This window comes from Vanacampus margaritifer, chromosome 19 (assembly GCF_051991255.1).
Source record: "Vanacampus margaritifer isolate UIUO_Vmar chromosome 19, RoL_Vmar_1.0, whole genome shotgun sequence".
In the NCBI taxonomy this organism is placed as follows: domain Eukaryota; kingdom Metazoa; phylum Chordata; class Actinopteri; order Syngnathiformes; family Syngnathidae; genus Vanacampus; species Vanacampus margaritifer.
Genome location: NC_135450.1, coordinates 5,912,296 through 5,939,848, shown reverse-complemented (window position 1 = coordinate 5,939,848; position 27,553 = coordinate 5,912,296). Strand labels below are relative to the sequence as shown.

Genomic DNA, 27,553 nt, shown 5'->3' with positions numbered 1-27,553 from the left:
TTGTATTTACTTATAATATGTGTGTATTTTTTTATCTAATACTTATAATGATTACTAATATTTGTAATACTCTTTTAAATTACAATTAATTAAAAAAATATTATTATATTAAATTAGAATTAGGGCAGCACGGTGGCTGACTGATAGCACGTCCGCCTCCCAGTGCAGAGGACGTGAGATCGAGTCCGGGCTTCGGCCTTCCTGGGTGGAGTTTGCATGTTCTCCCCGTGCTTGCGTGGGTTTTCACCGGGTACTCCGGTTTCCTCCCACATTCCAAAAACATGCATGGCAGGTTAATTGAACACTCCAAATTGTCCCTAGGTGTGAATGTGAGTGTGGTTGTTCGTCTCTGTGTGCCCTGCGATTGGCTGGCAACCAGTTCAGGGTGTACCCCGCCTACTGCCCGAAGCCAGCTGGGATAGGCTCCAGCATCCCCCGCGACCCTAGTGAGGAAAAGCGGCCAAGAAAATGGATGGATGGATGGATAAATTAGAATTAATTTACCGTAAATAATTAGCCGCTATTCATAGTGTTGTCTGTTTGATTATTGACGTGAAAGCAAACATGAACCATTACAGTTAACTTCTCTTTAGAATCATCTCCCACTAAATGTTGGGCAAGCCCCCTCTCTGTCCATTTTTAGAACTCATCTTAAAAAACAAATTTTTATTCTTTCTCTTTTGAGACTTGACATTGTATAACTGCTAAGCGGTAGCGTGCGCGTAACTCTTCATCAGAATAATGTCAAAGTCAAGCCCTCCATAGACTCTTTTTCTTGCGCTCAATGGGCATCATGAAGGCAGCCTTAGCCACAAACATAGTTAGTTACTTGGGTTAACCACTGTTAAAAAGTTAGGTGTGTTAACTTTAACAGCAAGTTAACAGCCGGCTAAAGTTAACAGAGTTTTGAACAACAAGATAACAGTGCCGTTAGAGTAAGCGGTCAGTTAAATAAACTTAACCGGTGGTTAAAGACATAACCGAGTTTTGAACAACCGGGCCCTGATCGTTATGTTAAATTTACCAATTTTGCTGGAGTAGTAGTAATATAATGTCCTGTTAAAGGTACAATTGAAATAGACCAAAACTTGACCAATTAGAAATCACTTAACAATGAAAGAAAATGGTTGTTTTCCCCTATTATACATGTTTTTAGTCCAAGAAAATAATTATGTAAATAATTTAAATGCTTGATCACCCAATTACGCACCATTTTGAAAATGTTAACCCGTTTATAGAGCACAAACATTTAATAGCAAAAATGTGCCTCATCTATTTTGGCATGTTCTATTTTTGCTATCCTGATCTGTTTCTGTGTCAGCTTGGCCGTAACACAAAACACAAACATTGCAGTAATTCAAGAATAAATACTGTGGGGAGCTGATTTGCATTTTTTTTTTTTTTAAATGAATAACTAAGCTTTTATTTGCCATACTGTGGACGGCTACAGTATGCAAAACATTTTTAAGTACATAGAGAAACAAATACTCAAAGTGACTCTTTAGACCTCTAAACCAAAAGAGAGAGAGAGAGAGAGAGAGGTGGTTTTCAATATAAAATGACTAATTAAAATGTCCACACATACAGCCCAGTTTCAGTGACTTAAGTAACTAAGCCCTTAGCCGCAGCTCTTTTTTTCTTTTTCTTTTTTTAAATGAGAAGATGAAGACGTTTGAAAATTGTTGTATAAATGAGCACGGCATTGAGCAGTGCCATCAACATCATCATTAGTGTACAACTTCTAACATCCGTGCTCATGGATTAATGTCCTATAATTGGGCTAAGAGGCTTTAAAACTACTGATATCGTGAAGGTAGAATATCTTTAGGATCAGTGATGTGATGTCCTTCCATTTAGTTATGAGTGGGATTTCAATGTAATCCTCCACATTTGGTTGGATTGCTCCAAAGTGGACATGGCTTATTGAATATGGCACTATACAGAGCGGAGGAGAGATTATGTAGGAGAGTAATGGAGCTGTTGAGGACTCTTTGCCTCAGCCCACACCCCCCTCACCTGCAAAGTTAAGCCAAGAGGAGGACAAGGGAAGGATAGGACTACATAAAAGCACACATTTTGGAAAGTAGTAGTACCTAAGTATTCTTGTAAATAGGATTTTTTTCCCCCAAACGTTTATCAGTTGTGTTAAGTGATTGTTGTAATTGGCTGGTGAAACTTTAACCGACGGGAAACTTGTAAAAATTGACAGACTAAGTGGGTTTTCGTCCGTCAATTTAACTGTCAGTCCATCAATGACGGAATGCGCATTTTGCTGAAGAATGACGGAAACATTGACGGATGCCCACTTTGAATGACAGGAATATTGACGAACGCACATTTCGCTGAGGAATGACGAATGACGGGTAGGCGGTTACAATGTAACTCGGCTTGAAATATTGACGATGACGGAAGGGTATCCTGACTGTTGACGAATGACAGATGCTCTAAATTCATTGGTGCGCGCATCTCTGGATTTCAATTAGGAGCGGACCGGCCATCTGCAATTTTGTGAGTTTCCGGAACTCGTTATTAACAGGATTTTACAGTGTATATATACTGTAACTACAAAGACATGTGTCTGAAAATGACAATGACATTTGATCATAAAATAAATAATAATCACATATAATAAAATAAAAAATATGTGCAGGGCTGATCTCATCACAAACATAATTTGTGCATTCGAGTACTTTCATATTGCTCAGTTCATAAGAAGAGCTCTGTTACAATCCAAGCTGGAGAAATGGACTAACATCCAAACAACAATAGATTGTGACCATCGGTGGTCATTTAATTATCCGGCCCACAACAGGAATAACAAATAAAGAGCACAGAACCACATCTGCCTTTGTATCCAACTTTATACACTGAACACAATATAGCTAGGATGAAGAAAAACACCTCATGGCTCACCTATCAGCCTACAGTCATCTAAGGACAAAGAGAAGGTCAATCCAATTCCCAAAAACTCAAACTAGTGGGCTAGACATGCCCACGTCCCAATGTTGAACACGTGCACACATGCACATAGCACAAGGGCACAGTAAATCAAATACAAGCCTCTCATACACAAATATTTCAATATGCACAAATTCAGTCTGCCAGTACAAGAAACATGCAAACATATATTGGATATTGCATAGTAAAGGTTTGCTTCTACTTCACTCAAAACATAAAAATGCAAGCTAACGTGATCTAAATCAAAAATCGAATTTACTCACTATTAAAAAAATACCCTAGCGTCTTGAATGTAAACTATACTCCATTAACTGCAGGGTAAAATCAGGAGTAAAAATAAATCAATTATCCTTGGTTCTGGTTTTTAAGACATGTTCAGGGACATCCTGTGCTTGGATAACTTATTGCAAAGTGAGGAAAACCTAAAGAGGGAAATAATGACCATAATGAGGGGTTAAGTACATTTGCAATAGAAATCTTCTCTCCACAGTGTGTTCAGGATTTTATGAAGGCAAATTGTCACCCCTTTAATGTGTGCGGTGCTTCTGGGAAAAACTCCTCGAACTAGATTCTCCTCCCTTGAAACAGTTTAGTGATCTTGTGCGGGCAAGTCAATAAATAGGAGCACATAACTTTTTTCAACCATTACTCCCCCCCCCCCCCCCCCCCAACTCAGCTTTGGCAGCACCCTTCATCTGTGCATGCTCCAATTTCAGTGCGACTGAGGTGATCTTTTCTCTGGTTTCCTTTAGATTGAGGCCGCTGAGCCGTTTACACTGCAGAGTGCGAATGAGGGATTTCTAATGACTCCGCGCTCTGATCGTCTTCCAGTCGTGGCCGAGGCCTCTCGCCAAGGACCTTCCAAATCGACGCAACTACTTATCAAGCGGTACCCTAATTCTGGGGCGAGAGACGCGGAGACCAGGAAGCCCAGCTATGCAAAGTGTTAGCAGATGGAGTTTGGGCTGTTTTTTTTCACTCTATCATTTTAATATTATAGCATTAATTCCTTTTTCAAACGCATCATCTAGCTGTGTAAAGATGAATATTTATGAGGACGTGTTCAACTAAAAAGTACGAGGGCCCGAGCAAAAGCTTTTGCAAAAATCGACCATGGTTTGTATTTTAATAATGCAAATGCATTAAAGAATAGTAAGTTAAAAAAATAATACGAATACAATTAATTAATTATTCCTATAATTGGGTTATTAGTGGCAACGTCGCTGCAGTTTAAAGCAACCTCATATATTTTTTATGTTTTTTTTTACTTGCAAAGTGAGAGGGATGTCTTCATTCCTTTTTCGACAACTTCACTCATAAAAAAGATTCAGCATAAATTAATAATTCAACCGGGTGGGGCTTGAGAACCAGTGATTCCCAACCAGTGTGTGTGCTCTAAGAAATTATCCAGTTTCACTTTATTAGTCCAGAAATAATAATTTATTCATGACAAATAATATATACTGTATTTTTTATCTATGTCAGTTTAAGAGAATCAGTACGTCAGTAAAGTCAGAGAGGCCAGACTGAGATGGTTTGGACATGTCCAGAGGAGACATAGTGAGTATATTGGCAGAAGGATGCTGAGTTTCCAAATGGCAGGCAGGAGGTCTAGAGGAAGACCAAAGAGGAGGTTTATGGATGTAGTTAAAGAGGACATGAAGGTAGTTGGTGTGAGGGCGGAGGATGCAGAGGACAGGCTTAGATGGAGACAACTGATTCGCTGAAAGGAAAAGCCCAAAGGAAAAGAAGAAGACAGACAATATTAACTTTTTCTGCCATTTTTGTTTGGTGATGTGTCATGTACATAGCATTTTTTTTCCCGTAATGCTACGGGTTATTCCTCCATTATGCTATGGGTTAATGCCACAATTGCGCAACTCTATACATGTGGGATTATAAAGGGAAATTTTTGATGTTTTTAGCATTTAATCTGGTAAAGTTATTCAAACGCATTGGTAAATCATAGGCTAAATGCTAAAAACTAGTGTCGTTCCGATACCGATACTGGTATGGAAAACAGTGGTATCGGGGGAGTACTAACAAGTAACATGCCGATACCATTAATTGTGAGGCTAATATAGGACTTTGGATGCAGCATCTTGTGTCTTGCACGACTTTCACTGATGTGTGACATGTTCACTGCATGCCGAGCTAAGATATCCTATTGGCCCTTGAATGCTCTGAACCAATGGCAGGACAGCTTTTGCATGTTGAGAAGAAAAAAACCCGTAGGTATTGGTATGGAATCGGCCGATACGGCAAAGCTGGGTATTGGAATTGGGGGCCAAAAACAGTATCGGAACAACACTACTAAAAACTTTTTTTCCAATAATGCCATACGATATAACGCTGTGTATAATGCACGGTATTGCATACTACATACAGTATTTATACACGGGATTTTATAGTTTACTGCAACTGGTGAGGAGTCCAGAGTGCAGTCAATCTTTTGCATAAATTCAGCTGGGATAGGTTCCATTTTCCCACAACCTTGAACAAGATAAGTGGTGTAGAAAATGAATTGAGGGACTCAACACAGTTTCTAGCGATCCTGGTAAGAAATGCACCGGTAACCAAAATAAATAAAATGTTTTACAATTTACCACGGGTGCAGTACATGTCTCGACACTCATGTTAATATAATTGATCACCATATTTCTTAAAAAATCAACCTTACATTGACATGGATTATATTTATGTTTATACAGCAATCACATTGGCCAACATCAGATTCATATCTGATTTGTATCCACATTTGACCGTCTGATACAGATGTAAGGACATCTTTTTCTGTTTTGCCTTCTTGTCCTGTTTGCACAGGATTCATGTTTATTCCAAAAGAAACTGCTGCTGCTTTTTGGTCACAGTTCCAAGTGACTGTTCCCATTAAGATAAACGCTCCGCAAGAGTAACAAAAACATTTTGGGCACTCACACACAGCACTGTTGTCATACCATGTTTGTTTCATCAGACCTAGAATAGTACACTTTAAAGCCAAGTTTCTTAAGTAATTATTTTAACATTAATATAAAGCTACATGCCTCGGAGCGTGCAGTAATGCCAATTGGGGCTACATGTCGGATAGCGCAGCTGAGGCAACGGAGAAATGAGCAAAATTAAAAGAAAGGTCATGGCAGATTTTAATATCTGAAAAGTAAATTGGGATTTTACCTCAGTGGGTAGTTGGGCCACAAACCAGCAAAAACATCCCTTGTCACAATCTTAAAACTGTGCTCAGCTCCTTTTTAACACCTCTAACTGGCTCCATCACGAATCGTCATTAAACAGTGTTCATCACCTCCATCAACACTGCTCATCCTTTCGGAAAGGAAACCAACGCACAAAAACACGCCATCATTGAAACACAATGCAGCATTCTTCCCTGTATAGTGCAACTCCATTGAAATTTCAAGAAAGCAAATTCCGCTCATGAGCGGATTTTCATTACAGACACACATTCCAATCTCGACAAGTGTAAAATTCCCCTTGATAATAATTAAAATGATATAAACAGCAGAATACCTTATGGCTGCGCTGATATTCTCAGAAACAAGGCCATTTTTTAAAAGCTATACTGTGCTTTCATACAAGTTGAACAAAGCCTTCACACTTATGTTATTTCTTACCTTTATTATTTCACTTATTTTTTTAAATATATTAAAAAAAAATATTTAAAAAATATATTAAAAAATATATTAAAAAAACATATAAAAATATATCTAAAAATATATAAATATAAAAAAATTAAAATATATAAATACTCCCACATAATACATCCAATTCACACTGTTCAAACTTGCTTCAAAAATTCCCACCACCTTGGGTATATATTGTCTGATTCCACATTACTTACAATTTTTACACAATTTAACGTTTAATATCAAATTTTCATTTTTTTTTTTTTCAATTTTCAAGTGCCACTCATTACGCCCACTTCCATACAAACAACTGATCATCATTCCCAGCCGATTCATAATGCTGAGGTGACACAAGTGGTGAAGTGCATTGTCCAATAACCAGGAGGTCATGGGTTCCAATCCCACCTCCGACTATGCATCATATGGGGAAATGCATTATCAATTCACTTAAATAATTGAACACATAATATCCCCATTCACAATGTTATAATAAAGCATTCCACATCAATCATCTTTCAGCATTCACACGCAATTTCTTTATAAATTGCACATTCTCTAGTTTGAATAGGTGCTAGTGAATCCACAGCTTGAAAAAAAAAATCGATGCTTAACCAAATGCATGAAAAGAAAATAGAATGACTTGCTATTTTTTGGGGCCCCAACTACAAAGTGCAGCCACTGATGCTAACACAGGCAGAGTTTTATGCACACAAGCACAAATGCAGTACAGGTCGTTTGAAAGTCATGGTACGTTTGTAATAAAAAGGGAACAAGGCTGTCTAAAAGTGACACAATTCTGAATAGTAATATTATTTTTACAGATCTTTACAAGTTACATGATTTACAATAGCATGAGTGATTTTGTTGTCTTTGACTCACTATTTTGTATTCCTAAAGCCGCTCAAGCGTCTGCCATTTTTTTGTTCTTGTGTCTGTTTTGATCAGTTTAAGTGCAGTTAAACTACTTTCACAGGAGAAACTTCTAACTAGGATAATCAATGCAATTGTACTAAGACTAAATAGTTCATGATAACCCCCACCCAAGTTAATTTTCGTGTCACACAAAAATGCTGAAACTGACCTGAAAGTTAACGGTGTCATTTAAAATTGTAAAACTAAATCAATAGATCAATCTTTTTTTTTATATATATGCTAAACTGTGCCATACTGTACTTTGGGTATATTAATGCTAGCTTAAATTAGTATTGGATAGATGAGAGTCTCAAGCATTTAACTGGTGTCTGTTTTTCATTATTCATATCATTATTTTCTTAAAATAAACATTTTTTCAGTGCACAGATTTTTAGATTGTAGCCACAGCTAACATTTTCAACAAAATAAAATGCATACAAATCACATACATATGATCACCCCACCCCCACCACCTCCTAACATCTGCGCCCATGGTGCAAATAATCATAATTTTGTTGCCGCCCGATGTAAGCCATATACAGCAATGACAGTGAAGCATGATGTCACCGTAAGCTATCGGCTTTATTCGATGCTGCGCTTTGTTCCATATTCATGGTTTCTTTGGTCGTTATACTTTCAAAGAACGTGCTGGAGGGGGGTTGCCCAATAGGACCATTGCAATCCTCCTTACTTTAGAAAGAGAACGAATGCTCAAGAAAAAGAAAGGAAAAAAAAAAAGACAACAAATGCTAGCATTCACAAGCCAGCTCACAGGCCTGTGTAAAGAGACCCACAACAAACCTTCCCACAGAGCCAAAGCAAAATGACCCACGCCTTGGAATCTTCCAATTGGCTGCTAATAAATGGCAGTCGGAAGCAAATGCGTTGCTGATGTGCCCAGAGGGTTGAAATGGAAACCTGTGCCGGAATAGTGGCACACACTCAAAGAGAGACATTGTGTAGCCTTGCATTTGATTAGGTAAAGCAATGGAAACAATGTTTTATTTCTGTATCTCTCCCTTCTCACACGTCCTCAGGGCCACAGTGAGGACTTGTCAGGCTGAGCACGCACAACCAGATATGTCTCTACTTCAGTGTGTCAAGTCTCTTTCTCATCTCGCATATTTTCTCACGGTTAGCAAAAAAAATAAAAAACAAAAACAAGTGTCAACATCCTGCATAGATGCAGATATGGAAGCCTAAGTGGAGTTCTTGCATTGTCTGACCTACACGGTGATCATCAAAGGCCCTCAAACTGGAATTTGGGGTAAAATATGTATCCCAAAGTCACCACATGTAAGACTGCACCTCAGCTCAGCAAGTTTTTCTTGTCTTTTTAGACTCTTTTACGACACTCCAAAGGCTAGAAATACAGCACGTTGTGCATGATGTTACCCCAGACGTTAACATATTGCGCAACGCCCCAGCAAATCTCAGTTGGCAAGCATCAAAGGATTAACTCTGCATGAGAGTTTAGCTTTTTGACTTTTTTTTTCTTCTTAGGAGCAACATGAGAATCAGACTATAAAATACAAATTCAGTACACTTAACTTGACTCACATTGAAAAACATTAGACACCTACCATCTATGCAGATCTCAAAAGTTAAAATCAAATCAGGACTGTATTGTGAAAACAAACATACAGTATTACTGGCATTATAAATTTTCAGTATATTACATTAATGTACTTTTAAATTACACAGTAATGTACAGTAATTCATTTCCGGTTTGGGTCCTGTCACATCCGCTATTGTGCATAAGTTTCTCTCCAGACACTTATAAAATTGACTGTTATTTTGTTGTTGAAAGTTGGATAAACTAAGCTTTAACACCATTCCAGCCACACTTCCATAAAAGTCACTTAATTCGGGTGTTTCAAATTTTCATGTCAATTTTAGCTTAGCAATGAGCAGGGCTTCTCCGTCTTCTGTTGACTTTATGTCTCGTCGTCCCTATATGACACCAGTACTCATTATCATGGTGGCGATGAATAATGACTTGGGAGTGACTCCGTTGCAAAGCTAGCCACACTGGCTAGCTAGCCTGACTTTATGTTATTATTGTTGTCTAGTTGTATGTTGTATTTTTGCTTTTACAGCACTTTGTATGCAGTGATGGTTGTTTTTAAGTGCTGTATAAATATAGTTGAGTTGAGCCCCAAACAAATTTATAGTTGCTAACTAGCTAGTAGGGCTAAGAAGCATCTATCTCGGTAATACTATATTGTGTTAAAATCATCGTATTTACTCATGAAATTTGAAATGTTTGGCCAGGATCGGTAAAATCGTTTAACATCTGAACAAATTGGAAGGCCAGCATCCCAAGAATGGATTGCGTTTGACTTCAAATATTCCACTGTATGCTATCACATTATCAATCAGTAGATGTAATAATCCGGATTGCTTTTAGTGAATTTTTTGCTTTAGTACCCAGCTGAGTGAGAACAAGCCTTGTTTGTACAAACTGCAAGTGGCATCAGGGACATTGGTTCCCCTCGGCGCCACAACAGAAGAGCAAATGCAAGCGCTGCGACCAGACATAACTGGATAAAGGCTGCCTTGGTGGGTGGGGATTAGGGGGGTGCTCAACTGGGCCACAAGTGGAAACACGGGCAGGATCTAATAAGACTGACTCCTACCCACAGCAATGTTGACTGCAACAAAACCAGGCCCGAGTTTGTAATCACTTTTGCAGGTAATTCGGTCTCTGCTGGGCCAAAAATGTTATTTCATTACATTCCTTCACGTTCCTAATCCTGCAATGGTCTTGCTTTAGTTCATTACTTTACTTTAGAAGACATTTACTAACTTTGAACATTTTATTATTTCACTATAAGTCGTGGAAACTAATTTAAAATATTAATATGTGGACTTTGTTCCAAGGATAGCCTCGTAAGGTAGAAAAAAACAAACCAAAAGAGACAGAAAAGTAGATCTGAAAGATTTTGTTTTCTTGGGGAGTTTTGGGCTATCACATAACAGAGTGCATGTTTTATTGGGTGACGGACAAATAAAGAATAGCAGAGCAACGTGTGGGAAGGCAGTCAGTGGTCTAAAAGCCTCCGTCCATCCCTGAGTCATGTTTCACCAAGCCGAGTCAGGTCCTCCCATAATGTGCACCAGATGCCCTTGTAGAAAGAAAAGAAAAATCGCTGGCTGCACCTCAAGTGAACAAAAGAACACCAAGCGAGGATAAAATAATTGATTTCGGAGTTGTGTACGTATTTTGTTCTGTTTGCCGTCTTTTATTTCAACGTGGAGCATTGATCAAAAACCTCTACAACTCATCAGCTCTCTATGTGCGCCCGTCTTTTCCCACGGGACGCGACGTACAAGGGGAGATATATGCATACACCCCGGCTGACACGTCGTTTCGTCTGATGTGGCGTTTTCAAACAGATGCCCTATCTTCCCATTGTTGTTGGGGATATTAAATTTCGACGTGTCTGTTTCTGACTTCTCAACACAAACACATACCACCACAGTCAACAATCTTTGAGCTAATCCTACCCTGTGTTCCTTAATGATTTTTCATTGAATCATCGTCATGTTACTCATCAAAAACAGTTCAGCTAATTTAGCAGGCCTTAAACATCAACCCCAACCATACTGTGAAATATCTAAAAATGCAATGCTCCAACCTTGTGGGATGGGGGGATGGGGGTGTCATCTAGATAAATAATGCTTCTGTTGTGGAAATGTGGGCATCACAGTTGCAACATGTGCATGTCCACCTCCAGTCAAATAAAGAAACAGTTTTACTCAAGTTTTGGTTATTTTTCTCCAAAAACATGCATGATTGTAGCATTGGAGATTGTGAAGCTGTGAATGTGAAAATTAAAAAATTCTGCTACTGGTCTATAAATGACTAAAATGGTTTGGAACCTGAATATATTGAGGAAATGCTGATTTAAGACTTCAATTAGTGTCAATTAGTGGAGCCCAGGTTTCAAAGCAAACATGGTGAAGTGGCTTCTAGCTGTTATGCTGCCAAGAGAAGTCCAGGTTAAAAACAATGCTTTTTTCGATAAGATCTTTTAAGCATTTTTTAAAATAAATTTCACTTTAACTCTTTTACTGCCAAGGACGTTAAAGGACGTTTAGTAAAAACCTACGGAGGGCCGCCAAGGACGTTAAAAGACGTTCTCCAATTATTTTATTTTTTGGGGGGAAACGGGGTGGAGGAAAGCCTTGGCCAACTGTGGTGAAAGTTTCAAGCAGATCTAGTTAGCCTAATGACTATTTTTGGCCCCTAGATGGCAGCGATGACTCTCTTTTGACAAGATTGGGTAGGCGTCAGTAGAAGACGTGAGGCGGAGCTAGAGGGGACAATGGCTGGGGATGGGAAGTGTTGACATTATTAACATTTTTATTGGTTTATTTTACTTTTTACCTGTTTTACATTTCATTATAGATGTGTTGATGAAGGTGCAATTATGTTGACCTGATATAACCTGTGTGAGTAATGCTTTTGACATTCTTGCTATCTTTTCTACTGTTTTCCCAGAAATGAGAAAGTTAAAATGTTTCTATGTTTATCTAAGAAGTCTAGTTGCTGTTCATTAGAAATCCGGTTGTCAAAAGTTCAAGGACCATCTAGTTTACTGGGAAAATGCAAACTCATTCTGTGCGTCACGGGATGACAGAGGCGTTTCCTCATGTTTTGAATAAAGAGGCTGTGTGGGCAAAAGAAGACACACACATTGGATGACACTGCTTGGGTGATGTCTAACTGTGTGACCGGAGATCTCTGTAATAAACCAACCTTGCAAGGACCCTCTCCACCAGAATCTCATCTTGCAATTATTTGAACACGCAAACGATTACAATTAATGGTAATTCCTTCAGAAGCGAAAAGGGCGTCCGGTTGCAAGCAGCTCACACGCTTGAGCATTTTTTTCAAAGGCGAAAAGCATCGACCAGTGCTAAAGAGCACATTGATGACGACGATGATCATCTTCGATGATGATGATGGTGACTCCGAGGTTGGAAGCGTTGACGTGGCAGTAGAAGACATGAGGCGGAGCTAGATGGCTGAGGAAGCGAACAATGTCGACCGGTTGCAAGCAGCTCATCGACCAATGCTAAAGAGCACAGTGATGACGACAATGATGATGATGGTGGCTCCGAGGTTGACGCTGAAGTTGGAAGCGTTGACGCCGAAGTTGGAAGCGTTGACGCGGCGGCTATGACCACGTCATAAAGCCTCACCGGCTAGCGATGCTAACACCGGAAAACGTGGAGCACAACCGAGCACTTCTGCTCAGGCGGACGTTGAATCGGACGACGAAGAGTGCCCCGAGTCCAATGCATATTCATCGGAGGAGTGGGTATAGTCTGCTACTTGCTATTCCCCGGAAAAAAAGGCCGTCAAGAAAGTGTAACGTCTGCACGCAAAAGGGGCAATCGCAGTGAAACTAATCTGTTATTGAAACTGTATTTGAAACATCCACACAATTGTAAATAGTACCACGGTTGCACACGTTTGTAAATAGTTTGCAAAATTGTTTTGTGAAATTGTTACACTGTTGAATGGAAATAAACATATTTTGCAATCTAAAAACACTTTTTCATTGTTGGTGGTAGTGTTTTGCAGAAGTAAAGCACTATTTAGGTGTTTGTGGCATCATTCATGGACAAAAAGAAATGTACAATTAACTAGAGTGCATGAAATAATAATAATAAAATTTCCTCAGCATTTCGGTTAAACTAACCATTTTCTATTGTTGATTACTGAAAAAGGGAATAAGGTAGAAACAAACTTTTTTTTCTGATGAAAGATGAGAGTTCAATATTTCATTTGGTAGTATGTGTGTTTCCATAGTCCAAACACAACATTTTCTGTGGACCTTGAAAGATCAGTCAAAATGCTTAAATCGGCTGGCACTGGTGACATCCCTTTTCTGAAAACGTCTGGCAGTCAAAGAGTTAAGATCTGCTAGTTTGGTCCTTTCCTTAGCTTTTAAATGTCTTTACATCTTTTGTTTGTAGATGTGTTTAAATGTGGACAATGTATGTTCTCTTATTAATTCTAATGAGCTTTTGTTCTCTTTGCTTTGCTGTTCTGTTTGTTAATGCTTTTAGGTGTTGTGCTTTAAAGTTGAGTTGGGTGCACAGTGAGTTGCCTTGTGTATGAAATGCGCTATAGAAATAGATTTGCCTTGCCAAATTGGCCTAGTGATTGCTTGGCAAATAGTTAACACAGTATGCCATTCAAGCTAGGACCGCCACTGCTTAACATCATCAAAATTAGGGACGCCCCACTTTTTTTTCACACCATTAAAAGTACTCAACTTTTGAGTAGTTATTGATTCTGACACAGAGTACAGTGCTTTTCATGCATCCAATTTCCCCCTCAAAAAACAACAACAATGACGGATAATTTAATCAAAGCAATTTATTTCAAACGCATGCAATTAATGTCAATTTTCTATTTTTCTTATATCTAATTTCTAGATCCTGACTGTAAATTTGGCTATTGGATGCCATCACAAGTACCAATACGGTACCTAGTATTGGATCAGATATGGTCATTAAATTGAATAGGAATAAACCTAAACCCCCAAAACACTCCAAAACACATCTAGAATTAATTTGAGAAATAATGCCTATTTGGACAGTGTGTCTCATTTTTGGCATCATTTAACAAATTGGAATTTAACTGACACACTCCATGTACATTGCACCCGGTCAATTGATGTAATGGAAAGGGTACAGTGACAAGTTTTACTGCGCCCTTGTCAACAATGTACAAGAAACTTTTCCCATTACGTATTCCATTTCCCAGTGTTGCAACAAGAATATAATTATTACTTAGTGTTAACATAATGGATACAAACATACTAAATGTGCACGTATTAATGCGGCTTTAAGTGATTAATTGGTATTTGCCAGAGTTTGGGCATGACCTGATTAATTCCTGTCATTAACCCTGACCAAACACAGGACATGCTCATGCACAAACCATATTCATCTTATGAGAGAAAGCACATTGCCTGACGCTATGATAAATTCCAAAGGCCCACATTGACTGGATATGTTTCGGTCCTTGTAAATACACCCGTAAATGCACATAAATGAAATTGACAAGCCAATACCTTTCCTGGTAGGATAAAGTCGAGCTTGTAAATGGTGAGGAGGCAGAAGAAGAAAACAATAGGTCTTAAATTATCTAGGCCAGTCAGATGGGAAGTAGGTGTGGCCAAAAAATGAATGGTGCTCTCGCTCCAGGCCAGGTCTGCTCGAAGGTCATGTGAAAGTGGAATGTGGTTCAGCTGGATACTTGCCTGTGGCTATGTTCAGTCAAGAAAGCTTATTTTTCCTAAAACAAAGAGAAAACTGTATACCACCTGGGAGAGATTATTCCTTTCTGCATAAATATAGTAGTGATTATTTTGAATAATTTAGTCTTGAAACATGTGTCGATGTCTTGCCACCGGGCAGAATATTTTTTGATTTGAACTTGTATTGTTTCAGCCAAGTTCAGTAGGTACAAAGAGAGTGGGTGGGCGGAGAGGCTGGACAAGCAATTACTGTATAATTACCGTGAATCTTTAGAGACAGAAGGAATGCATCATTCAGCGTGCACCTGATAGCAAGCAAATAAGCGAGTGACATGTAATAAAATAAGGGTGTGCAGTAACATGCCAGAGTCTTGATGCACAAGAAATGGAAAACGGCCACACACACAATGGTAAGAAAAAAAAATTGTGGCAGTTTTATCAGATATAAATAAAGTACACTTTGTACTAAAATGTTACATAATAAATAAAATTATGTTTTACCCCATATGAAAACTATTTCATTTTTTGATATCATCCTACGGGTAAGGTTTATTAAAGAGAGCAAAAAGAGGAAGTCCGGGGAGTTGCATAATGCCTTTGTGGTGTTTAGTTTAGAAGAGAAGTTGCTCTGTCGCTTTGTTTGGAGATTGCAACAATAACTAAAAAGATGATGTCACACTGTCTGGTTGAAGAAAAGAGTGTCAAACAAAGGCTAAATACAGCCAGACGGAGTGGATTAACAGGCAAAAATGACTAATATGTCTTATGTTTACATTGACAAAATGGATTTTGGCTGATCAAGATTGGAATCAGACCCTTTTTAATCAAGTGCGATGGCAAGAAATAACTGCAAGTTATGCTGTGCTGTAGGTGGTGTGAAATCTGATTCAAATCAAATTTCCGAGTTAGCCTACATATCTAAATCTGATTTCTAACTGTCCTTTACGTCACTCACAGGATATAACCCAGACCACATGACAGTGAAATCATAGCTAACTGCTGAACAATGAAGAAAAGCTCTCCAGATCAGATGGTAAAATATTTTGGCCTCTTGGCGCTTAATGTAACAGTAACTAAGAAGTTAATGTAATTACTGAATGTCAACAGTGTTTGTGTTGTCTGTTAGGTCTTTGTATACCTTTAAGAACTATTTTCCCGATACATACCTGATACATTCCGAGTCACTAGGGATTTGGGGCGATCATGTCGCCGGCCACTATGCGCACGACAAATTAATCGCGAGATGTTGGCCGCCATCTCCCACCTGTCGAGGAATAGGATTCGGCCCATGTCTGTCGTCTCGTCTCTCCCCAACCCCGTCACCCAATAGGATTTGACACGTCCATTGGGTCAACAAATATTTTCCCGGCCCGAATTTTTGTTCCCAGTCTGTAACTTCTGGGGAGGGAACAGGACTAAGTGCTCAACTTGGACATTTTCACTTAGGGGTGTACTCGCTTCTCAATCACTGCCAGCCCAGTTAAAATTGATTTTGGACTTATACAGGGTGACACAAAAAACGGGAACATTTTTAACAATCCAATAAAATCAAGCGTGATCGAAGAAAAACATTTCATCCATAGCAATTGAAACCTTAAAACGTGCCATTTACAATCAAACAATGATGGAATCCCAGCTATCCCAGGTGAGATGTTGCAGTCGTCAATGAGGAATATCAGCAGCGGATCTCAATGGATTTGTACAGGAGGATGTCATCTACAGGACATAATTAAAAAAAGAAAATTCCAACATTGTTTCTTAAATGGCATGTTTTAAGGTTTCAGTTATTATGAATACATTATTTTTCTTCCATCACTCTCGGTTTTATTGGATTGTTAAAAAGTTTCCATTTTTTGTGTCATCCTGTATAACTGCCAATAGCAGTGATTGAGAAATGAAGGAGAAATTTATAGGAAAATCTTATAAGACATCGATACATCGGGACAAAAACAGCCCTGTTGTCTTTATGTGTCTTAGCTACCATAATTACCTTTGCCAAGAAGGTCATATTTGTAATCAAGATTTAAATATCTTTTTTTTTGATTTTCTTTTGTTATACTCATTATAATCTCGCAAGGGAAATTAAAATTACACTCAACTACCGCTATGAATTTTTGTATGTGTTTTTCACCACATGGAGAAGCAGAACACATGCAGGCATGTAAGGAGAGATTCAGAGTGACAAGACGGTGCCTTGCTCAAGGGCAGCTTGACAGCTAGTTGCCATGTTTACATTTTATTTTCGTTTTTTGGCCACAGTGGGACTTAAACCAGGAAAAGCCCAAATCCTCCTAAAATGAACCCCCCGAAAAACTCAGTAGTGATTTAAGTTTTGTTTTTGTGTCTATGAAAATATTTGTACTAAGAGTACTTTTTTGTCTCATTTTGGCAACTACTACAGCAATGAGAATGAGAAACGACATATAAATTGATTTCCGATGAATATTTCTGACAATTAACTTCAAAGTTCTTCTCAGTAATGTTTAATGTGAAGTATTCAAAGGTCTACCATTTACCGCAAAACATATTTGACCTAATTTATGGCAATTTGTCCCACAAATGTTAATCTGGATTATGTAATTTGTGAACTGTACCAAGCACAGATGTTTTGCGCCATTATTCCATATACATTGGTAATGAAAACCAATGCAGCTGTGATCTTTTGAACGATAGTACTGCATACGAAATCCATATTGCAGAGCAAAAAGATGCGTTACAGGAGTAGCTTGATATTTACTGATTTCTCCAAAAGAAATAAAATTGAAAATGCAAAGTAGTTTCATTATACTGATCAAAAATAAACTGTTTTTTAGTGGCAAAATAGTTACTTTAATTTTGTAGAGGGTATATATTATGATAAAGGGTGTACTGTATTTCAAAGGATTTTCCTTAAATTATCTGAATACTAATACAAAATTGAGTCTCCTTTTTGACCAAAGTCTGCAGAAAACAACATGGATGGACAAAATAGAGGTACATGCAGGTTGTGTGCCTCTCGGAAAGTGTATTATTTGGTGCTTAATTAGGCTCATCTGGTCTTGGTGTAGGTCTGAGCTTTATTTAGTTCCACTTTAGTCGAGTCTGTGATGGGATTATAATCGAAGGAAAGACAAACAAACGCACAGTTTGAATCTGGCATATAAATTGAGACTGCTTAAAATTACATGACTTCTCTCTTGGCTAAATGTCTACTGCCAGCAAAATCATGACAAGTAAAATAGTGAAACCTGAAGTAAAGAACTTGAACATAAACAGTTTGCACTGCTTCTGCCACATGAAACATGTCTGTACATATTAATCCTCCGAGTCTCTGAGGCATCTTTCGCTTTGATGTGAGTGTGTGAGAGGATACATCTTCAATCTTCTTCTAATCCAATCAATGTCTTCTGTTAGTTCTGCTCTGGAAACATGTAACATGAGTCACCGAATGCATTAGGAGCGCAAAAGTAATGCTGATAGGCTTCAAACTTTGCTTGTAAATGACAATATGAAAAAAGGGCTCACTGCAAAAGATTAGATTCGAGAGACAAATTGTGTTTTTATGAGGTGTGAAGGAGAGCGGGAAGATGAGGACGGAGGCCTGCGTGGAATCGAAAATGCATCTGCATCGTGGAGTCGGCTAAAAGTTCAGTGCGGTCGGAGCAGAAAATCAAGGCTCCAAGTAGTGTGCTGTACTCCTGCTGGCAGCTGGTCTGGATAGAGTTCAGGAGGGCTTTTTGGGCCTCTTTCAGAAAGCTCCAAAGCAAACACGAACGGCCTCGCTCACAGCCCATAAAACTTACATGTCAAACCGACGTCAGCAGACGAAGCACAGTACTTCACAAAATGGTTTAGGATTGTCGTTGAAATCACCTAAAAATGTACTGTAATAATTTTTCAGTGATTTGTGGAATAACAACTTACGCCTCTATTCAAGGTTGTTTCATCGTCAATGAAAACTAAACAAAAATAATTTCATCAACACACATTTTTCACCGGACTAAAACTAGACTAGACTAGACTAAAACCCTCATTAATAAACAATAACTGGGACTATGCACTTACGTCGAGATGAAAATTTACTTCACTTAATAAAAACTGGACTAAAATCTATGGACATTTTAGTCCGTCAATTAAAACAAGCCGAAAATTATTTGATATTGTAAAATCTTGTCACTGCTAATCTGTCATGTGACACACACCCTTTCAAATCTGCAGCACAATCACAAATATGCACAATCACATGGGACAGACAGGAGGCGGATTTGTGGGGAAAAGTAAAAAAAAAAGAAGAAAAAAAGAGAAGTAAATTATAGTATAACGTAACATTAATCCAATGGCTGTAACGTTCCAACAATAATGTTAATCTGACCGCTAATTGATGCTGACTAATTTACTAGCTCATAGCATGGAGCCTTAGTAGCCACTTGTTGATATACTGTAATTGTGTGTGAAGTTGTTTTCATCAAAAAGATGAGAGAAAAAATTATGTGAAATGGTTTTAGATCCGAAATGTTCAACACAATCTGCTGATAAAAAATGTACTGGGGTAAAATGATTGTCCTGACTAACACCTTGACAGTTTTTGTTGACTAAAACTAGATGAATAAAAAAGTAAAGACTAAAATGCTAGATTTATAGTCTACTAAAAATGGACTAAATAAAAGTGGAATAAGGTTCACTATATTAAAAACTAACAAGCGTGATTGAAACTGGACTAAAACTGAGACGAAATTAAAAAATGGTGGATAAAATTAACCCTAGTGTCATCTGATGTCAACAGTCTAGTTTAGTCCCAAATCAAAACTCCAAAAGATATTTGAAAAGACAACACTTGTTACCTCATTCTAAACTATAAGCTTACTGTCTGATATATAATTTATCCGCCGGCAATGAAGAAGCTTGCTAGTCATCTGTCTCCGGCCAGGCTTAGAACTTGCAGGGTATGCAGGGCGTGGCTTGCCAAGAATAGCAGTGGGATCCATAATAAGACCTCTTTCATAGTCCAGATGTGATGGCAAATGACCAGATTGTTCAAACTCGGAGCCGACCGCTAGTCCTTGCCGTTCATACAATACCCCATAATTTCCACTGCCTCGCAGACATGAGGAATAACTGACTGAGTGCTCACCTATGGGTTAATCATGTCAGCAAAGTCTCTTGCATTGAGACTGAAATAAGCCACAGGCCAAACAATTTAAATTCAACTTCAATCTAATTGCATCACTTCAAGTAGAACATCTGAGTCGACATCAAGGGATTATGACATCCTGTTGCAAAGTTAAACGACCGAATGTAACAGATTAATTCAGTTAAGATGATTATTGTTGACAGTGTAACAGTAGCTCTTTCATTCACTCATTTTGTGTTTTTTAAAAAAAAAATGTTTATTTTGTTTCTATGTTCTTAGGTTAACGGTTATGGAAAAAACACACTATTGACTTTTGCAGCCAAGTCGCTGTTCGCTCTCCATAGCCGTGTGAATCATGTTTGCTTATTTCAAACTACCATAGAAACCTAGCAGATCACCCTTTTTTTCATTTTTTTTTTTTTTTTCTTATTACAATCTGCTCGTGTTTTGAATCTAAGGGCCTGTTTAAAAAAATACGAACAGTAGCAATCAAAGTAACACATTATGCATTGTTTCATTATGGGGTATTGACGAGTTGTCAAGCTGAGCATGGGTTCCGCCTCCTCATCATTAAGCCACCTCCAAATCCTTGCTGCTTTATTCTGAGTTTGAAAACTGCATAGAATACCTCGGTTAAGTCAGCATGAATAGCCGAGGAAGTCATTTGCAAAGGTTTGTTGTAGTTTCATTAGATCAGAAAGGGGCCACCCAGTGTTTGATTCCCTGCGAAGCTAGTGAAAGTGGAACGCATAATGGCAGGCATGCCGGGGCTTGGGTACCAGCCAATTGCAGGACACACATAGAGGAAACAACTTTTCACACACATATTTGAATTTACTGTATGGGCAATTTAGAGTCTCCAATGGCTTTTCTTTAATCTTGTTGTCTTTTGTTATTGTTTTTCTTGTCATTTATACTCTCGTGTAAACCGTCTTAGAGTGTCCAAATAAGCGCTATATAAATTTTATGAATTATTATTATTATTAATGACATTATCATGCATGTTTTTCCAGAAGAAAAACCTACATAAGCACCAGAAGGCTGGAACCCACATTTGAACCCTGCGGCCCAGGACTATGAAGCATATGTGCTAAACGTCATTTTGCGTATGTAATCTAATTTACAAAAATAAAATAAAATATTGAACGGTTAGTTCATATACTGTATGTATGTATACAATTTTAGTTAGTCATATCTTGGTGGGTGACAGCCATTATGTAACACCATATATTTGCATCTACCCGGTATCTTAAGTCAAGGTTGCATTTTTTCTCTCGAGAATAAATCACTGAATCGGTGTAGCCACAGTTTACCTTGAAAAAGTAACTTAGTCACTTTATGTATTTAAAAAGTAACTTAATTACTTCTCTGATTACTTGATTTAAAAAGCAACTAAGTTAGATTACAAATTATTTTAACCCATTCACTTCCCTTTGCTTTTACTTTTACTGGAATTTGACTGATTTTGCATGGCCCACAGAATATTGTGTATAATTGCTATAAAACATGGAACCTACCAAAACAAAGATTTGAATCTCTTCTTTCATCAGGAAAAAAAGTATACTTGTATCTGTTTCCGTATTGGAGCAGTTAGCATTAGAATATAGCTAAGTTTCATCATTATTCACAAATCTGTTGAAAACGCTGGCAAAAAGAACTTGTTGCAACATGGCCCTAGCTGATCTCTTATACTCTGTTGCCACCTGCTGACCATTTTTTTGTAATAACTACCATTTCTTTAAGCGACCTTTTCAGGTCTGAAGCTGGTCACAGCCTTCTGTATGCTCTAGCATTTAAAAAAACAAAAACATAACAAAAATGTATAACTACGTTTTTTGGAAGTGAAGGACAAAGTATTAAAAAACATTTATATGTTTTTGGGATTGAATGAGTTTTAATAGCTACATTCAGCAGATACCGACACGGTACACGGAAATGATAGTGCCACTTCCTCAGACGGACGGGTATGTGGAATTTGAATACGCCCACAATACATTTTCATGTTCAATACCAGAATTTCCTTTTCTATAATATATAGTTATTTGTGTAATGATTTTAGTGAGTAGTATAGTGTTGAAAATCAGGAGTACTCATGTACAGTATTGTAGTAATTACGAACAATACGTCTGTGTGAGGTAGGCACTGCGGTTATGAATTATGTATTGTTTTAAATTTTACCAATTCTTTTGCACTACTGCATCCCACAAGTGGTCAATTGCAATTGCTTCTAACATGCTACTGGCATCACTGAAAATAATATGTAACCTGTATGTCAGAGACGTAAATCAGAGAATCGGATGAATGACGAATGCAGTAAATATTGAATGACGAATGCAGTAAATATTACCATCTAATTATTGTACACACATACACACACAAACACCGCATGGACGGTCACAAGTGAGAGATTATGATTGTTGGACGAAAACAGCAGGCGGTGGAATTCATCACGGAAAGGGGTGTTGTTTTTCTCTGCCCTGCAAGGCAGCTTCATGTTTTCTACATGTTATTCTCATCTCAAGTTAGAGTTGACTATAATCTAATGATTGGACCTCAAATAGCCAGGTATTATCTTCAAGAAAATATACACTTAAAGCATTCTTTCGGAACTACTGAATTATGTGTTTGTTTTAAAAGCAGCAGTAGGTATTCGGCTTCTACACCGCTGGCAGAATGGATGTTTGCCCTACATATATGTATATATGCACATAAAATATTAACTCTTTTTTTTTTTTTTACAGACACTTAGCTTCAATTAACCCTCATTTGCCTATAATTACATTTTTTTACTGGTATTTCAGAATTATCATTTCTTTTTAGGTCCTTGTGGTAGAAGTGGAGAAAAAACGAGAACAAGCTTCTCCTTGTGCTAGATCCCCCAGTTGGCCTGGGACCAGTCGCTACTCTACGAAGACACCCCCCCTCATCACCCTCGCAATACTCTGCTTGTTCACCTCTCTCCTGTTCCCTCTCTACATATCTGAGCTCAGACTTCGGGTCATGTCCAGCGCCAGACAATGTCTGATTCATGCATTCAGACCTCAGCATAGTCCAAATTACTTCAGCTTTGGGCTCAATACAATTTTTGTTATATTTTGCTTTAAACGTCTACATTATCAATATCATCCTACTGCCCTCCCCAAAAAGGGATCTAGATGGAGAGTAGCTACTATCAAGGTGCCCTTGAGCAAGATCAAGTCGTGCTGCACTGTTTGCACGCCTCTTTCAATTTCTCAGTGCATGCCTGCATGTGTGATCTGGTTCTCTGTCTGGAATGCAACATATAATATACAGCAGAGTCTAGATTTTGTTTCTCCTTAAATGGGTATAGTAAATAAAACAAAATCAATTATTAATTATGCATTATAACTCACTACTCTTTGCATACACACATTCAAGCTATATCAGAAATGACAGCAGTAGTGGTTTTCTCTATTATTTGATGTGATGCTTAGCTAGCTGTCTGCTCTCCTTGAACTGTGAAACATTTCACAATTTCAATTTGAGTTCTCATCAAATAGCACATGATGGATGAAAATGCTTTTCATCAAGGGATATACAGATTTTGGAATGATTTGCATCTTCATCTTTTGTATGAATGTAATTTCCAAAAGGCTAAAGGCTTAATATGACATCTCAAATGACTACAGAAACTCCATCTGATTGGTTACACAAATCATGCTCTCTGATTTGAAAAAAAAAAAAAAAAAGCTTGAAAATTGGATTTGAAGATAATGTGAAGAATTTTAACTATTAAATACTAACTACTAATAGACGATCTATCAGGGAGATGAAAGATGAGGGGCAATTTTACAAAAAATTACAGGGACCTTCCAGGCTCATTATCTAAATTAAATACTAATACTTCCCAGTGTCAGCAAAAGTTTTCCAAAATTTCACCAGGGCTGAAATATGCAACTTCTACTTATCAAAAGTGCAGGGTGTCAGTTGCATCTTTTATAAAAATTAACCCGGTTTTAAATTGATCTCTTAAACTGGTATCTCAACGATGAATGCTTGCGGATGTACTAGTAATTTTGGGGTTTTGTCAGGGTTCGCAAAAGGTTTCAACAGATCATTGCAGAAAGTGATTCTTTTTTTTTTTTTTTAAACATGTTCAAAATTATGTAACCTTTTGCAACATTTCGCGAACCATGACAAAACCCACAAATTCGCTACATTCGCAAGCATTTGCCACTTTATTGGCCTTCAGATTTGTAAAAAAAAAAAAAAAAGAGGCAGATGCTGACATTTGTCAAAATGTCAAATATCGGCCCAGTTGAAAACCGGTCAATCCCTCTTCTAATTTATGTTTATTGATTTTAGTATGTTAATTTCAATTTCCTAACAATAAAAGATTTAGCTCAATAATACACAATGTACGCACTGCTCATCTTTTAGGCTCTTTTTGTAGAATCCGATTTCAAATGACCACAGATTTTAAAAATGTCCACTTGAAACAAATTGCATATACTTGAAGATATACACATTCTAACCAATGCATCGAAGATTCTCAGTGGCACAAGCCTTTAAAATTAGATTAGCAATTTCAATTAATTGGCTAATTAATGAAAAATAATGACTACATAAATGAGAGGTTGGACATTGGCTACCACCGCAATTGGTTGCATTACAGTTTATAAATTTCAATAAAGCAACAGAAACATTGATTAATGACACAATCTTGTCACGTCGTCAATAAAAACAAACACGCTTGCAAACGCTGGGCAGGTTCGTCCACTAAGAGGATGCTTGATCTCATTTAACTGGAATATAGTGGAAAAACAGTGAATCATCCCAGCTTGTTTTTTTGCTGATGATATATTTTTGTAATAACATAATGTTTTTCCAATTAGTTTCCTTGTTATTTTTTTAATGTAAAGCTCCAGTAAGTATTAACCAGCTAAAAGCCAAACACGTGACAATAAAGCCACTCTGTGACCTCAACGCATTCATTAAGGTGTTGGGGTTATGTGTTGGTGATGACAATGTTATGTGTTGCTATTCCCTGTACACTGTAATGTTTACTCATTAATCATGTTCATTGGCAGGGGTGGCTTGCTGGTAGTGTGTTAAGTGAATACTGTGAATAGGCTTTGTAAATGGAGGTTATTGGGGCACCTCTCCCTGGCAAAGAAAAAAATATAAGCTTTTCATCAAAGGCGCGTCATTGTTTCCCAAGAAGAATTGTGTGTTTACCTGCAAGAGCAATGGAGCACTTCAAACCCATTTAAATAATGAGACCATTGCAAGATAATTGCCACTGTTTCACCTCAGACATTTTTTAAAGTTATAGCATGAAAATGCTCGCAATTACTTTAAACGTTTTTTTCACATAGAGAGGAAATGTCGGTGACAGATTTATAACTTTAAATCCCTCCAGATTGTTATTTTTTGTTTTGTTTGTATCGACCATGAAAGGATGCGAAAATTATCTTATGTCTTGTAGTACTGTGTGTGCTCACCTCCTTTTATATTTCGGGCCATTTATTAAAATCATCAGTAAGTGTTTTAAAGCGAGCTTCAGAGAGACGTCAAGCAGAAGGTTGACAAGACAAGTGCAGCGGGTCACTAAACAACAGGCAGGGAGCAGGAAAGAAACAAGCCAATCATGAATAATGCATGAAAAAAAAAGGTCCCGCTTTGAAGCATTCACTCGAGCTTTCAGCCTCTCTCTCTCTTTCAACTTTGCTCACTTTCTTCAGACATCCTCCAAACTCAGCAGGAGAGTGAGACTGATTGGTTTAATTACTTGTGCTGTGATTAACTGGGAGCACTCATCAATATAGATCCTGAGATGGAACACAATGAGGATTTGAAAGATTCTCTATCGGGTACTGGAAAGTTTCATTTACACACAAGCCATTTGCATGCATGCAAGTTGTACACTTACTGCCATTTGCAGAGTCTGATGAGACCCTATTTAAAGGAAAGATCAATAATGCAGAAATTCAGAATTTTGATTGATACAATCCGAGAAATGTCAGCATTCACACATTTATAATTTTGTATTCCGCCTTTTTTGCTTTTTAACTATTTCTGCATTTACAGTTCTTGACCAATTCAAACCATTCCAACGTCAACATGTTCCAAAAATTCACGCTTCTCAGGCTATTATTTTTCTCATTCCTAACATTAAGAGTTTTGTCACAATTCAACATTTCTCACACCAAAAATCCCCATTTTAGGATTCACACAATAAAAATTTAGTATTCCGCCATTTTTTGCTGTTCAACTCTTTCTACATTTATATTTCTTGACCAATTCAAACCATTCCAACGTCAACATGTTCCAAAAATTCACGCTTCTCAGGCTATTATTTTTCTCATTCCTAACATTAAGAGTTTGGTCACAATTCAACATTTCTCACACCAAAAATCCCCATTTTAGCATTCACACAATAAAAATTTAGTATTCCGCATTTTTTTGCTGTTCAACTCTTTCTACATTTATATTTCTTGACCAATTCAAACCATTCCAACGCCAATATGTTCAAAAAATTCACGCTTCACGGGCTATTATATTTCTCATTCCTAACATTAACAATTTTGCCACAATTCAACATTTTTTCACTACAAAAAACAACATACATTTCCAATGACACATTCAACAATTTACACGCATTCGAAATTCTTCTGCTTATTCATTTCACCTCGGGATACATTTCAACATCCTACCAACTCCCACAGAGCAACAAAGAAAATCCAACTTTTTTGTTAAATACTGCATATTTTTGACCAACAAAATTCCTCACGCATTTCGAGGGAATGGGTTCGGGTTAGGGCTCATATCGTTCCTGTTCAAAATTCATTCAATATAATTTCACCTAATCCCATACAATTAAATTCATTCAAATCTCCAAGCAAACAATTCCACATTTTCATTCACATATGGCACTAATATAATTGCACCTAATTCCAATATAATTAAATATAATTCCACATAAGTCGATGCATGCATTTTAAACACTACCATTCAATATCATTTAATATGTCTAGAAATGGCTTAATCTGGTTTCATTTTATATTTTTATGGATGTAGAAATATACTGAATTATATTGTGAGGTACAGTATGTCTTGGTTCAATTATTTTACCACTTGGGAGTCAAAATATTCGTTAAAGATCTCAATACCATATTTACTGTAAATAACTACTCCATAAACATTGACAGCTCTTGCATTTCATCTCATCTAGATTGCACATGTGGCCATAATGTGGCCCGTTTTGTTTAATACACACTGTAAGACATTTTAAAGAGGGATACTTACCGCCTTTGGACAACTTGGGGTCATAGCAGAGAAGAAGAGTGGCAAACGCAAGCTCACCAGGTCACCCTCACATCCCAGGACAGCTCCCACATATGAGGTTGTTAAATTTTAAGCACATATGAGAGGGCGGCCGGCTTGCTAGCGCGTGTCAAGAGGAAAATGAAGGCAGCAGTCAGTCTGGCCCTGGAAGGAAAAGGAGACAGACAACAAGCAAAGACGACTTCTTCCCCTTCCTCCTCGCTGTCTCTCATGTAACTTAACCCCTGAGGTGCCTTGGCGAGTAGACACAAACAGAACCAGTTCCAGACCTGTCCTACACCGGTGGATGCCTCTCCCTTTTTTCCCTCTCCTTGTTTTTTTTTTCTTTCCTCTACTTTTTT

The 27,553-nt window shown here is 37.7% G+C and overlaps 1 protein-coding gene across 1 annotated transcript in view; it reads right to left on the bottom strand.

Annotated features, from left to right (window-relative positions):
• The window catches only part of flrt2 (fibronectin leucine rich transmembrane protein 2), a 61,054-nt gene extending 33,717 nt beyond the window's left edge, over nt 1-27,337 (bottom strand). The window contains exon 1 of the mRNA XM_077553131.1: nt 27,174-27,337. The gene's annotated coding sequence lies outside the window, so the exon portion shown is untranslated. The remainder of the gene's footprint in view (nt 1-27,173) is intronic.
• Between the last annotated feature and the right edge of the window lie 216 nt (nt 27,338-27,553).